At 35.3% G+C, this 16109-nt stretch overlaps 1 long non-coding RNA gene across 1 annotated transcript; it reads right to left on the bottom strand.

Annotated features, from left to right (window-relative positions):
* Positions 1-11822: 11822 nt before the first annotated feature.
* LOC111460305 lies at positions 11823-14161 on the bottom strand. Its single transcript, XR_002713415.1, has 5 exons — positions 13974-14161; positions 13815-13868; positions 13372-13602; positions 13206-13284; positions 11823-11982 (listed from the first exon to the last, which is right to left on the bottom strand). It is a non-coding gene; the product is annotated as an uncharacterized LOC111460305 (long non-coding RNA).
* Between the last annotated feature and the right edge of the window lie 1948 nt (positions 14162-16109).

Below are 16109 nucleotides of genomic sequence, written 5' to 3'. Positions count from 1 at the left end.
AAACATAACTAGAGTCAAAGATTGTCATGATATCAGCCACTTGCTCTTTAGTGTGATAATGTTGTAACATCATAGTTCCATCTTTACTTAAATCATGGAGGAAGTGGAAACGAACATCAATGTATTTGCTTTGACCGCGCCAGACTGGATTTCTGGTCAGCTTAATAGTGGGCCTATTATCATAGTACACCACTGTAACTCATACTGGGATATAATCGAGTTTTTCCAGCATCCTTCTCAACCATATGGCTTGGCAAGCACAAGTTGCAGCAATAATAAATTCAGCTTCAGTAGTGGAGAGTGTGACTACGAGTTGCTTCTTTTAGGACCATGAAATAGCTTCTGAACTTAGCAAAAATGAACAATCTGATGTACTTTTTCTATTCCCCAAATCTCCTTCATAATCATTCTCATGTACTTTTTCTATCCCCAAATCTCCTTCATAATCATTGTTAGTGTAGATAGTAAGCTCAGTATTACCATATTGCTGGTAGAAAATATCATATGTGGGTGTCCCTTTTATGTAACAAAACATTCTATTAATGGCTTGAAAATGAATTTCCGTAGGATTAGCCAAGTACCTAGGGAGAAAATTAACCGAAAACATGATGTCAGGTAGATTAAGCTTCCTACCATTTTCATGTACAAGGTGTTGTTGGCAGACAAGCTAGTAGAATCCGTAACAAATTTAAATCCAGGTACAATAGGATTATATATAGCATTGCTGCTGGCCATATTAAATCTTTTCAATACCTCGTGGGCATACTTCTTTTGACAAATGAAAATACCATAAGCTCGTTGTGACACTTCTAAGCCAAGAAAATATCGCATTCGTCCAAGATTAGTCATATCAAATACCTTCATCATGGATTCCTTAAAAGAATTTAACAAAGCCTCGTGGTTTCCAGTAAATATGAGGTCATATACATAAAGACATACAAGCAAGAAAGTACCTTGTAATGACTTTTTGAAAAACAGAGTATGTTCATAAGGACACTTTTCAAAGCCAATTTAGAAAATAAATTTCAATACGGTTGTACCACGCACATGGAGCTTGCTTCAAACCGTATAAAGCCTTTTTCAAGCGATATACTTTGTGCTCTTCCCCCTTGATCACATAACCAAGAGGTTTGTGCCACATAAACCTCCTCGTCCAACTCTCCATGAAGAAATGCTGATTTAACATCCAATTGAAACACAATCTACCTCTTTTGAGCCACCAGAGCAAGTATCAATCGTATAGTGTTCATTCAAGCTACAGGGGCAAAGCCTTGTGTGTAGTCCACGCCATGCTGCTATGTGTATCTTTTAGTGTATAGTATACTTTGTTCAAGGAGAGGATTGTCCAGAGGGAGTCATTGGCTAATTTAGGGAATGATCATGGATTTATAAGTAAGGAAATACATCTCCATTGGTATGAGGCCTTGTAGGAAAGTCAAAAGCAAAGCCATGGGAGCTTGCCAAAAACAAAGCCATGGGAGCTTGCCAAAAGCAAAGCCATGGGAGCTTATGCTCAAAATAGACAATATCATACCAGAGGGGAAATCAGTAATTCCTAACATGGTATTAGAGACATGCCCTAAACTTAGTCGTGTCAATAGAGTCCTCTAATATAAAACAAAGAATTGTAAGCCTCAAAGGTGTTGTCAAAAGTGACCAAAGTATCGAACAAAGGGTATACTTTGTTCGAGGGCTCTAGAGAAGGAGAGGAGCCTAGATTAACGGGAGGTTGTTCGAGGGCTCTATAGGCCTCAGGGGAGGCTCTATAGTGTAATTTGTTCGATGGGAGGATTGTTGAGGATGGTTGGGAGGGAGTCTCACATTGGAAAATTTAGGGAATGATCATGAGTTTATAAGTAAGGAAATACATCTCCATTGGTATGAGGCCTTTTGGGGAAACCCAAAGAAAAACCACCAGAGCTTATACTCAAAGTGGAAATTATAATACTATTGTGGAGATCCGTGATTCCTAACAATCTAACCACTCGGAATTTCTACTGTAAGATCCACATTGGCCTTTTCTCTCTTCCTGAGGCATTCCGTCTTCGTTTTCTCGTCGTCCATCCGCTTAAGATCCTACAACCATAAGTCTCTCTCCACTTCTCCTTCACACTTGAAGCAATGAGGGCATTCATGTAACCTAAAATAGAGAAGCACTATGTCACCATTTATTCGAAAATAAACTCCTCATCTGTGATGTGACTACGTTGAAAATCATTATAGAAAGACGTTGTTAGGCTTACCGTGGTGTGTTCCGAGTCGTCAGTCACACTTAAGCAGTGTGCATTGTCCATTACGCCGCTGGATCGAATCTCTCTGTCTCGCTGGTGTTGTGCTCCGATAAAGGTTTTCGTTGAATTTCCTTCTCTCTATGCTCTATTTACTCTCAAATAGCATAAGGCGTTCAGTTGGTTGGAGGGTTGAGTAAGCATGGTCTTTGTAGGGATCATGGGTTGGTTGAAAATAAGAGAACTTCGGTGCCTCGCCGGAATTCTTGAGTTTTCTGTCGATTACAGATATATTTTTCTTTGTACAGTTTCACATTCATTTATGCTTCTCTAGGGTAATCACTTTTAACCAAGTCAACTCCCTTTACCAGAACACACCCCTATCTAATTAGCTCAACCATGAGTCACTATAACTATGTCATCGAGGCACATACACATGGCTATGTCAGGGACACGCCTTTGATATCACTTTTTAGGGGCACTAAAACCATCTATATCAAGAATCATAAAATTGGCTTTACTTTTAGTTTCACCAAAAATATCTCATACTAATGGAGATTTGAAATATCTCATCCTAACGGAGATAAATGTCCATCACTTATTTACCCATGATCTTCTTTTTTCCTAGCAAATGTGCGATTTGATTACTATCCAACAATATACGTACAAAGTAGAAGGCCTTATATCATCACTTATATTTGTTGAAGAGAGAAATTCTCAAATACGGAATGAAAACTTCTCCCTATCGGTTTTTGTCGTCAAAATCAAGAGTGTGTTCTCATCTACGATTGTTTATGATTCCTTAACCAAACCTATAAAACTAATCGAGACGAATCTAATGGAGCAAGAATCATCTAAAATCATTGGCTATATATTAAAATTGTAACGAAAGAAATTGCCATAAAATCTTAAAGTTACCATTTAAAACTCTAGTGAATTTAATCGATGTTGACTACCTTTCATTTTTAATATTGGCTCAATCTCTCATGAAGGAATGTCCTCAATCGATGTTGGCTACCTTTTCTTTTCTAATATTGGCTCAATCTCTCATGAAGGAATTGGCTCAATCTCTCATGAAGGAATGTCCTCAAGAAGTTCTCACAAACTACTAAATAGTAACTATTTAAGCTCAAACTTCTCTTAGGAGGATATATTTTATTCATGAATTTTCATTAGAATTATTTCTTCTATTCGTTTACAATTACCAATAAATTTGAGTTACTTTGATTTTATCAATCTAATTTTAGAAAAACACATGAACTAATCCAACCTATAAAAACACATGAACTAATCCAACCTATAAAATTTTCATTTATTTAAATAATTTAATTTTTTTTTAATACGCCTATATATTAAAGCATTACAAAAAGTGCAAAATGTAAGAGGGAGGTTACAAACTTACTGACATTTATATTTTAACCTCTCTCCTAGGGTAGAATTAAATCTTCTTTATCCAACTCCCAAAATGAATAACTCCTTTAATAAATATGCGTGTAAATTATTTATGTTACACTTGCGTTTTCTTGAATGAAATATTTCTATAAATAGCTACTATACTTGACTTTATAAGGTAAATTGTTTTCAATTCAACCATGGCATAAAAAACTAGCACACTTGGAGCAATGGTGGTCCTCCTGTTAGTAGCAAATTTGCAAGGCTCTCTTCGAGTTACAAGGGTAGATGATGACTACAATTCACCGGTATGGGATAGGTGGCTAGACGAAGATAGAGCTTACTATTTAAGATCGTGCTTGAATCTAATAAAAAGTGCAAAATGTCAAGTGCAGCTCTATAATAATTACTTCAATACAGCTCTATAATAACTTCAATCTTAGTAAGGAGGAATTGGACTTGAATTGTTGTGTTTTCGTCAAAGTCATGGGAAAGAATTGGACTCTTGATTTTGCGAGTTGGTTCAATTATCCAATTTTTGAAGTTTATAAGTCTAACCTATGAAACTTTACAAAAGATGTATTGCAAGGCTTTCTTCGTCCATCCCACCTATGTCACTGTAATCTTTAAATTATAGATTAATTCTTATAATTTATTAATAATAAACTTGATAACCTTAAAAAGTTTATCTTTTAACTTTTTAATTTAATCTCTTGTTTTGAATGGTATTTAAATAGAGTATGATCTCAATCTTACTCACTATAGATAAAATTAAAATCTTAAATAACAACGTTTAACCACTTTAGATGCTTATATTGGTAAATTTAATGAACTTTCAAATATGATAAAACCGCTCGAATTTTTACCATGAGATCTCACATCGGTTAGTGAGGAGAATGTAGCATTGTTTATAAAGGCGTGAAAAATTGGGGAGGAGAACGTAACATTGTTTATAAGGGTGTGAAAACCTCTCTCTATCATATGCGTTTTAAAAATCTTGAGGGGAAGTCCCGAAAGGGAAAGCCCAAAAAAGACAATATCTGTTAATGGTAAGCTTGGACTGTTACATCTACGGCCCTAGACTGATTCGAGTTCGCTACTATATATATGTTTATGTCGTTTTAAAGCATAAGAACAAAAACATATATATCACAAACTCATACATTTTCATATATAATAGTCAAACTTTATACGGGTACTCTTTAAAATCAAAAGACAAACAAAGAAAAGTTCACGAATAATGTACCGAATTTGTAAATAGATATAAGAAAGGTCAAGATAACTTTATGAAATACAAATAAAAACGTGTCGACATTCTCTCATGACAACAACAAACAACCCCTCCTATCACAGTCTCATGCAAGTAAACAATAATTCATTTATTACCTAATCCTACTTTATATTACTTCATTTAAGGTCTAAAAATAATATTCAACATTTTATCGAAGATATATGTTAGAGACAAAGAACCTTTCACATGCCTCCACAATGGTTCGATATTATTATTATTTTTTGGGCATAAGTCCTTATAACTTAACTTTTTGTTTCACCCACTCAAAATTTCTCGTACTATTGGAGACAATGTATATCACTTATATTACTATGATCATCCCCTCTCTTATCCAATGTAAAAGTTTGGTCACACACCAACAATTCTCATCTTGAACGATGGACCACCAAACTTCCCTTCAAATAGACATCTTTCAATGTTTACCCTCGATTAGTCACATTTAACTAGGGCATCTTCCTTTCACCATAGCATAGTCACTATCGAATTAGCTCGACCACATCTCACTATGGCTATATCATTACGGTTAATTTAGGAGCATGATTATAATACCAATTGGTAGGGACAAATAACCCTCTACATATTTCAACAATGGTATGATATCGTCCATTTTAGCTCTAAGCACTCTTTATTTTATTTTTTGAATCATCCAAATAACCTCATATTTATGGACATATTATTCCCAACTTATATACCCATGATTTTTTCGTTTACCAATCAAATGATGGACTTTTGTCGCTGTCTAATAGTTTTTCTATTGAACGAAAGACCACCAAATCTATCCTCAAAATTCAATTGTGTTTATCATGGAGTAATCACTTTTAATGAGTCAATTCCCTTTATTAGAACATACTCCCTATCTAATTAATTCAACCATGAGTCACTATAATCTATGTCACCCGTATAGTGAGATTGATGAGTTAGTGGCACAATTTTGATCCCACTTTTTAGGGACACTAAAATTATCCATATTCATATTATATGATTGACTTAGTCTTTTAATTTCATAAAAAATATCTCATACTAAAGATAGTATTCACCACTTATATACCATAATCTTTCTCTTGTCTAGCAAAAATGTTTTCTTGCACCATATATTTGTTGGAAAGAAAAATTCTCATAGACGGAAGAAAAAAAATTTCAGAAGACAAAATAGTTGTGGTTTTCTCGAGGGTGCTTCAAAAGGATGTGCAACATTAAATGTTCCATTTTGAATACATTATTTAGTGTTAACTTAGTTTGTGGAAACAAAGAAAACAAATATTTTTGGATATGAAACAAAGGTATGTCACGGTGAGTTTGAGGTAAGGGTAAATCTTATTCTTACTCTCAATGGTTGGACGGTAGTTTGGTTAACTTTGGAATTTAAGGTATGTGGGTCATACGGCTTGAAATTTCGTAAATATCTCGCCTCTCATGTAGATTGCGAGTTGTTGGCTTGCTGAATGGCTATCATTGTTTACATCTTGGTCTGGAATGATTTCCACATCACGTTCTTTGTGGGGTCTATTCCAACCGTCGGTGCTACTGTGGCGCAACTGCGCCTGTTCGAGTTATGGAGCCTTCACGAGATAGGCTCTCTCTACCTCCACCTCGTCTTCTAATAGGGGGTTGTCCCATTTCTTGACGTCCTCTTCCACATCCTCTAGGTTGCATGATTATGAAACCAACATAATTCATGTGGCACAACCCGACACATCCTTCACATATTACCTTAGGTAACATGTATGTATAAGTTTCATACATACATCATTCATAACATCGTTTAGTGGTTGTGTATTAGAAAACTCTTCATTACCATAATGCAATATGGCATCTCATACATGCACATTATTGTAACATGAGATATCATTATACTATGTCATATCATTATCATACATCTCATGTTACCATATCATTATGCATCATCATCATAACATATCATAGCATCTTAATACATCACATCATCATAACATAATACATCAAATCATAACATAATGCATCATCATAAAATATCATAACATCATAACAAATCACATAATTATAACATACTAGGTCATCATAGTACATCCTATCAATATACATGACACGTGCAAGGGCCACTAGGCACGTGTTATCATACATAAGACAAGTCTTCCAACCAAGCAGAAAGTAGGGTCACTCACATGGTCTTTAGTTGTATTAAATAGAATATGACCTCAATCTTACTTTGGATAAAATTAAAATCTTAAATAATGACTTTTAATCACTTGAGAATTGTATAGGCTTATCTTTGTGAATTTAATGAATTTTCAAACATGATTAAATGCTTGAATTTCTACAATTCTAAACGACTCGAGTTCATTACTGTATATATTTCATTTTAAGGCAGAAGAATAAAAACATTAATGTCCCAAATTCATATATTTTCACATATGACAATCAAACTTTGCACACGTATCCTTTAAAATCAATCACAAGAACACCAAATTAAAAAAAAAAAATCGTAAATAAAATAGTTATAAGAAAAGTTTAGGTAACTTAAGAATGAATTATTAGACGGATGTGAAATACAAAGAAAACATGCCAACAGAATCTCGTGACTACAAATAGTCCATTCTATCCGTCTCTACCAACCTTTTCCCTTAGTTTTTAAGAGTTTGTATTGAAAATAACTTTTAAGAGTAAGTATTGAAAATAACCAATAAAGTATACCAATTTTATCTCTTATTCTTTCCACCTTCTTTTTTCATACGGTCACAAATATAGTCTCTTTAAACAATGACATTATATTCCTTTAGGACTTCATCTTCGTGTAAGTAAACAATGATTAATATTATTACTTAATCCTAAGTTACTTTTCTCTCTTTTTTTTTTTTTTTGAAGATAAATGTTAAAGACAACTAACCTTTCACATGTCTCCACAATGATATAATATTGTTTGTTTTGGACATAAGCTCTTATGACTTTACCTTTGGTTTCATCCACTGAAAATGTCTCGTAGTATTGGAGATAATGTCTACTACTTATTTTACTGTGATCCTCCCCTTTCTTATCCAATATAGAACTTTGGTCACACACCAACAATTCTCCCCTCGAATGAAGGATCACGAAGTCTCCTCTCTAATAGTCATCTTTCAATATTTACCCTCGAGTTGTCACTTTTAACTAGGTAAACTACTTCTCACTAGAGCATAATCACTATTTGGTTAGCTTAACCACATCTCACGACGGCTATATTATTATTGTTAAATTAGGAGCATGATTGTAATACTAATTGGCTTGGACAATGATCCTATACATATCTCCACAATGTTACGATACTATCCACTTTCCTAAAGAAGGGATACTTTTGGCCGAACATGTGAGATGAAATCATGCAATACACCAAGAAATGCTTTATTTTCCAACAAGATAAGGTAGAGAAAACCAAAGTCTCGTGACCCCTCGAACTCTTGTTGGCACAAACGAGGCCTTGGAGTGTGTCACTTTATTTCATCACACCTTCACAATGTAGGAGAACATGAAACAATCTTGGTTATCTTTGACCGATTTTTGAAGTATGTCACATTTGTACCCACGCCCAAGCAATGCTTGGCTGAACTGACAACCTAGTTATTCTTCAGACACGTGGTGAAGTTATGGGGCATTTAAACTAGTATTGTTGGTGATAGATACTGTCGATTTATAAGAGCCTTTTGGACAAAGTTGTTTGGATTCTTGGTGAAAACCCTGAACATCTTATCGAGCTACCATCCAAGGTAAATGAACAAATTGAGAGATTCAACTGCTTGCTAGAAGAGTACTTGCGACACTTTGTCGACTACTATCAGAAAAATTGGGCACAGTTACTTGATGTCGCCCAATTCTGCTTCAACTACCAGATAAGCTCCTCTATAGGTAAGAATTCTTTTGAAATTGTAAGTGGATGACAACCATCCTTGTCCCACATTATTGACCAACCGTATGTAGTGAAGAACCTGCAACCCTAGAACTTCACGAAAGAATGGAAGCAAACAACAGACATAACTCAAGCTTCTTTCGAGAAAGCTTCTAAACATATGAAAAAGTAGGCGAATAAAAAGTGTCGTTCCTTCAAGTTGTGAGCTGGAGATCAAGTACTCATCAAACTCAAGTATGAACAGATTCGATTTTGAAGCTGAAAAGACCATAGACTCATCAAGAAAAATGAAGGACCGTTTGAAATCCTCTAAAAAGTCGAGACTACATCTTACAAGATAACACTGCCCACAAGGATGAAAATTCATCTTGTAATCCATGTGAACAACCTGAAGCCTTAACACCTCATTCCAATTGATATCAACCGCAACATTGCCACGAGACCTCAAATCGACCTCAAACAGATGGAAACCAAAGAAGTCAAAACTATCCTAGCTGAAAGAGTTAGGAAAATCTGAAGACGAGTGTTTGAGAATTCTTGGTCAAATGGAAAAACCTCCCTAAAAAATAAATTAGCTACTAACGCGCCAAAGATCTTAACTCTGCCAGGACCCATATTGAAAATTTTGAACATGGACAATTGACAGGGACATCAACCCTTTAGGTGGGAGAGGATGTTATGGTCATGCTTGTCTTGGACGTGTTGCCCATGGTGCATGCCCATGACACGCCAAACCCCTTTACTTGCTTCCATATTGTATTACTTTCTTAAGTTTATTTATATTGTATGACTCTTGGGCGAAATCAAAATGTACTAGAGGTGGACCAAGTATTCATCAAACCTCCCCCGACCAAGTATTGTAATCTCTCTTGCCTACATGTTTTCAATGCAATTGACTTTCACAATACTTATTTCCAACCTGTTTTAAATGATTATTCAGTAGGTTAGAATAACCGCTGCACAGTCGTTAGTCCACTACAAAAAAAGAAAAACTGCAATTATATGACATGGAGCAACTTTTGTGCCCATTGATATTATGGGGAGCCATATTCTCTTCAACAAGTTTATTACACAAAGGTGGTTGTGATCATCTACACAATCTCAGCATAGTAATCTGAGCACACCATATCATATGCTCCTAAAACACGACCACATAAACCAACTTTTCTAATACAAGTAAGTTCCTAACAATTTTCAAGTTTACTATTAAAGGTTAACTAGTCTCCCACATTCTAACCTACTCATATAAATATATGGGGAGTTACCTTGTGCGTTTATCTTATTCCGTCTCATTACCTGCAGTCTAATCGGGTCGCTATTGATTGTCTTTAACACTTTTTTAATTAACAAAATTTCTAAATTTCTTGTTCTTCACACTTTTTTTGTTTGATTTCCGTTTCTAATTTCAATTTCTTTTTAATAATTTTCATTTTTCTGTTCATTTTCAATTTCCAATTTTTAAAAAAATTAGAATCTTACATTTATAGCATTGCCCCTACTTTTAGAAAATAAATAAAAATTTACAATTAGGTTTTGTTTTTTTAATAGATTAAGGCTTTACTTGGGATAGATAGAGATGCCTGTTGTATTTGTACTAACTTAATAAATTTAACCTAATATAATTTTAGAAAAATTCTAATTCATAAAGTTTTCATAGGTTGGATTGATCAAATATTTTAACACTCAAGGAGGTTACAGACTTAAAGTCGTTTCAATTTTAATCTCTCACCTGGGTAGAATTAAATCTTGTTTACCCAACACCCAAAATGAATAACTCCTTTAATAAATATGAATGTAAGTTATTTATATTACACCAATGTTCGTTCTTCATTGAAATGTTTCTATAAATAGTCAATGTACTGGACTTTGTAAGGTAAATAGTTTTCAATTCAACCATGGCAAAAGAAACTAGCACAGTTGGAGCACTGGTGGTCCTTTTGTTAGCAGTAAATTTGCAAGTTTTTGTTCAACTTACAAAAGCAAATGATGACTACAATCCACCGATATGGGACCAGTGGCTAGATGCAGGTAGAGCTCCATATTTAAGACCATGTTTGAATCTAATGAAGAGTACGAAATGTCAAGTGCAACTCTATAATAATTACTTCAATATTAGAAAGAAGAAAGTGGACTTAAATTGTTGCGTTTTCGTCAAAGTCATGGGAGAGAATTGTGCTCGCCGCTTTGCAGGTTGTTTTGATTATCCATCACTTGAAGTTTATAAGCCTAACCCTATGAAGCTCTACAAAACATGTGTTGCAAGACTTTCTTTGAAACCTTGAAATTATAGATGAATTCACATTATCTATTTATAATAAATTTAATAACTTTAAAAGGTTTCCACCTATTCTCTTTAGTTGTATTTAAATAGAATATGATCTCAATCTTACTAGCTTGAATAAAATTAAAATGTTAAATAATAACTTTTAACCACTTCAAGGATGGTAGATGCTTATCTTGATGAATTTAATTTATTCTCAAACAGCTCGAATTTCTATAATTCTAGACAAACTCAAGTTTGTTACTATATATATTTATATCATTTTAAAGCACATGAACAATATGTATGTTGCAAATGCATACATTTTAATATATAACAGTCAAATTTGGTACGGTTACCTTTTAAAATCAATCACAATAACACCAAATTAAAAAAAAAATCATAAATAGTGTACCGAGTTTACAAATAGTTATGAGAATGGTCTAGGTAACTTAGTGATAACAAATAGTCCCTTCCATCAGAGTCACTACACGCCTTTTCCCTTAGCTGAAATCACTTTTTTAATTAATGGGTATTGAAAATAACAAGTGTTCCAATTTTATCTCTTATTGGTTCAACCTTCTTTTTTCGATAACAAATGTAGTCTCTTTAAACAATGACATCATATTCCTTTAGGCTTCATCATCGTGTAAGTAAACAATAATTAGTATTATTATGTCACGACCCAATTTTCGAGGCTTCGAAAAACCGAATCGTGACTAAAAAGACGAAATCGAAAACAAATAAAAAGAAAAGAAAAGTAGAGTAAAAGATAAAAATACCATTTAATTAAAACGAAATAGGGAAAAGATTTGTTTCAAATTATTACAAAAGTAATTACAAATATAAAATGAAATACAAAAGACTCTAAAAGACCGACAAGGGACTGACGCTCCGGAACGACACCTCTCTGTGACAGTGCAGCTCTCGAACACCTCCTTGCATCGACTGGTACCTAAAAAAAAAAGGGGAGAAAGGGGTGAGTATAAAAATATGCCTAGTAATCAACCTACTTGTAGGCTCTTTTCACATCCTTATCTTAGTAGGTATACACGGTCTTATCTCTAGGTTCTAGTGAGTGCTAATCACGCTAAAACTCTCTTTTCTGTATCTTTTGGAGGCTTGCCCCTCTTATGCAGTGAAATGGTCAGTGTCCTGAGGTGAGGCGCGACCTCATAAGTAAATCTGAGGGGATCGTATGACTGGATCTGAATACGTGACTCTCTCTGAACATCCTCCGTGGAGGTTAGTTGACAACCCTCATCACACGGGATCATACATCCACTAAATTTGGGGTGAGACCCCCTGTGTGCCGGTCAGCTACTAAGTCATCCTACGTGGCTCCACGTCCCCCACTCAAGGTCGGGTTTCTATGGCCCAAGAGTTCTGTTCAGCAGACCCTTTAGCTATCACCACTAGGTCTGGGCACCTGTCACACTTCCCTATCCGAATCTGCCAAGCTCAACGATCTCCGTATTGGAGCTCTATCTCGACAGTACGGTATCAGAGTAGAGAGGGAAGTAGAGGTTCTGATGACACTATCCACATTGCTCAACTCTAGCCGGCTACCTACAGTTAACGTGGTGACCTACTATTCTTTCTAGGGTGGAACTTGGTGGCTTAGACTTGGATTCATGCATCTCTAGGATTCTCGTGCAAGGTCTCACAAACCTATAAGGTTTCGAATTTTGGGCTCTAGTTCTGCCGGTAATCATTTCGCGGGTCTAAATGCACAGTATTCTAGAGGTCCCCCAATTTGGGGTCTCATCTAGCCTACTTAGTCACAAGCACCCTAATCTAAGCTCACAATTTCTTCCTATTCATCAAGAAAGATAACACAAGCAACCATCATGCATAGGAGTTAACACGCAACAGTTCATGCAATATTAACAAACATGCTCAATGGGAAGATAACGTCCATCTTCACTCGGAGCACAGATTTCACAAGTTTCCCATCCTCCTCATGCATACATACATACATTATCAGAATCTCAATCTAAACCGGTTACATAATCATTCATATCTAGAAGCCATAGGTTTCCTTATTTATTTCATTTTCATGGTTTCCATACTAATATGCTAGATTCGGCTAGCTAAGTTTATGGGTACGATAGCATGCATGTTTATTCCAAGCGATTCCTACAAGTACTGCTCGTGAGAATCCAAATGGCTACTTACATAGTTGACGCGTGCCTTCCCAAGCTTGAATTATTTGCCGGAAAAGGTTCCAAAAATTATGGAATTTCCTTTATAGGTCCTAATTCACATAAAAATAAGATCAGAGTTGAAATCGGGGCGAAAATCAAGCAAACGGAGGTCAAACGAAGGGAAAAAGGTCACTCACGCACGCTGACGCGCTCTGGAGGTGTATTACGCGCGCGTGTCCACGCGCGACTTCCCACGCAGTCGTGGGCCAGCGGCTAGATCGGTTCGGTTTGCATGGTTCGGACTCAGGCTGCCTCGGTTCCGCACGCCTGATGCGCTTCTCCAGCATACAGTCACCACGTGTCGCTCGTCGGTTCTGTCGCGCTCTTCCGTATGTCGGTCGACACATGGCGGCAATGCCTCCTCTCTCCTGCGTTTTTCCAAAAACGTGAGTTTTGGCGTTTTCAATCCATTTTCTTCCGATTTTTATATCTTCCAATCCGTAATCCGAATCAACAAGTTCTCTTCACTAATATTGTAAATCTCATATTCTATTTCTACAATATATTTTTCTTGTATTTTTTCGATAATCACATGTCTTATTATTTGAGTTCGAATTTGGGAAAAAACACGAGTTCTTACCGAAAATCGCGTTTTTCTTGAAACTCCGATTTTTGTCCAAAAACTTCAAGAAACCTGTGTGAATCTTATTTTAGTTACACACCTCAAAAACTACAGATTTAACGCTCAAGAAACTCCTCAGATCTAGATAAAATCGAAACAAGAAGTTCGGAACCTTACTTTGTTCGTTCTTGGATTTTCTTGCCGGAATGAGTGGATCCACCCCCCAAACTCCTTTTCCAGTACCGAGAGAACTATTGCTTCGAAGTTTCTTGCCTTGGATTCGATCTCCAACTACATTTTGTCTTCTCTGCTCTTCCTCTCTCTCAAACCCTAACTTCTTCTCCTTTCTCCTTACTCTCTCCCTCTCTTTCTTTTCTTTCTCTTTCTTCTTAGAGCCCAAACAACTAGACCCCTCGGGTAAAAGTAGGGGCAAAATGTCCTATGTTGTTATTTTATTTTTTTTTATTTATCTAAAAATTAGAGTATTACATATTACTTAATCCTATGTTACTTTACTCGATTTAAGGTCCAAAAATAACCTTCAACATTTTATTGAAGATATATGTTATAGACATCGAACCTTTCAGATGCCACCATAATGATACCATATTATTTTTTTTTTTTTGGGCACAAGTCTTTATGGTTTACTTTTTGTTTCACCTACTTATTTTACTATGATCTTCCTCTTTCTTATGGAATGTAGAATTTTGGTCACACACCAACAATTCTCACCTTTAATGAAGGACCACCAAGTTACCCCTCAAATGACTATCTTTCAATGTTTACCCTTGAATAGTCACTTTTAACTAGGCCATCTTCCTTTCACCATAGCATAATCGCTATCTAATTAGTTCGACCACATTTCACTATGGCTATATTATTATAGTTAATTTAAGAGCATGATTATAATATCAATTGGTACCGATAAATAACCCTCTACATATCTCAACAATGGCATCATATCGTCCACTTTAAATAAAAGCTTTATTAGTTTTATTTTTTGAATCATCCAAATGGCTTCATATTTATGGACATATTATTCCCAACTTATATACCCATGAGTTTCTCGTTTCCTAATAAGATCTTGGACTTTTGTCGCTCTATAGTAATTTTTCTACTTAACGAAAGACCACCAAATCTTTCCTCAAAATAGTCATTCATTTGTGTTTACTCTCGAGAAACTTTATAGGGAGGCCAGAGAGTTTTATATAGTTTAAGTATGTTGACGGTATGATTTTAGTTTATTAAAGAGTTGTTGTTAATGATTCGCATGTGTATTAAATTAGCTACTTTACATACATATTTGTTCTCTTATTCGAGAGAAAAGAGGGAGCAATGAAATCCTCCTTAGTAATTCTAATTCCATTATAAACAGACTTGAAAGTAATAGAAGGGTTAGAATAATTCTTCTCCTAGAGCGTTGTTAATAGAAATTAAAAATAATTATGGAAATAATCACATGCAGTACCCTGGGATTGAGAATCTATTCAAAAGAACTAAAATTTACCACAAAACTCAACAACGGATCGGTTTAATCTCTCTTCGCCAAACCTTCCTCATTATTTTGATTTCCTCATCATTTTTTATTTTTGGACAGTAGTGGCACTCTACTTCGTTTAATTAGTTTAAAATCACCAACACCCATTTGAATGTTACCCAAAAACTCACTTAATCTCTAGCATAAAATTAACCAAAAAGATGGGTTCTATGTAGAATCGATAATTTACTTATTACTTGCTACTTGTGATAGTGAATACTTACACTTATTCTTGTGAATTTCACATCATTTTAATATATACATCCATGAGAGATCAATCATAATACAACATGGCATTTCATACATGTATATCATCGTAACATGAGATATCATCCTACTATGTCATATCATCATCATACATCTAATGTCATGATATCATTATGAATCATCATCATACATAAGACAAGTCTCATCTTACATAAAACAAGTCTTCCAACCGAGCCGATAGTAGGGTCACTTACATGTTAGTCTTTGCCAAAGTTCACCTTCCAATTTAGCCTGCTTTTACCCTTCAAATTGGTTCTCGAAGCTTCACTTATTTAAATACAAATTCAATAGTCTTAGTAAAAGTAGAATTACTAACTCAATTTAATTAAAAACTAAGAAAACGGGCTTATACTGACCTAAAATCCAAACAATGTTGGATTTAACAACCCAAGCTGAATAGCTAGTTTTTAGCCGTGTTGAGCTAAAGCCGAGCCCAGCTGCTGAAGCCGATGGAAGGACACATGTCATGCAAGTGTAGGTGCTGAAAAGCACACAGGTTGGGAGTCGGA

Source organism: Cucurbita moschata, unplaced genomic scaffold, assembly GCF_002738365.1.
Source record: "Cucurbita moschata cultivar Rifu unplaced genomic scaffold, Cmos_1.0 Cmo_Scf00023, whole genome shotgun sequence".
In the NCBI taxonomy this organism is placed as follows: domain Eukaryota; kingdom Viridiplantae; phylum Streptophyta; class Magnoliopsida; order Cucurbitales; family Cucurbitaceae; genus Cucurbita; species Cucurbita moschata.
Note: the sequence above shows the minus strand (reverse complement) of the source record. Positions and strands in the feature narration are given on the sequence as shown.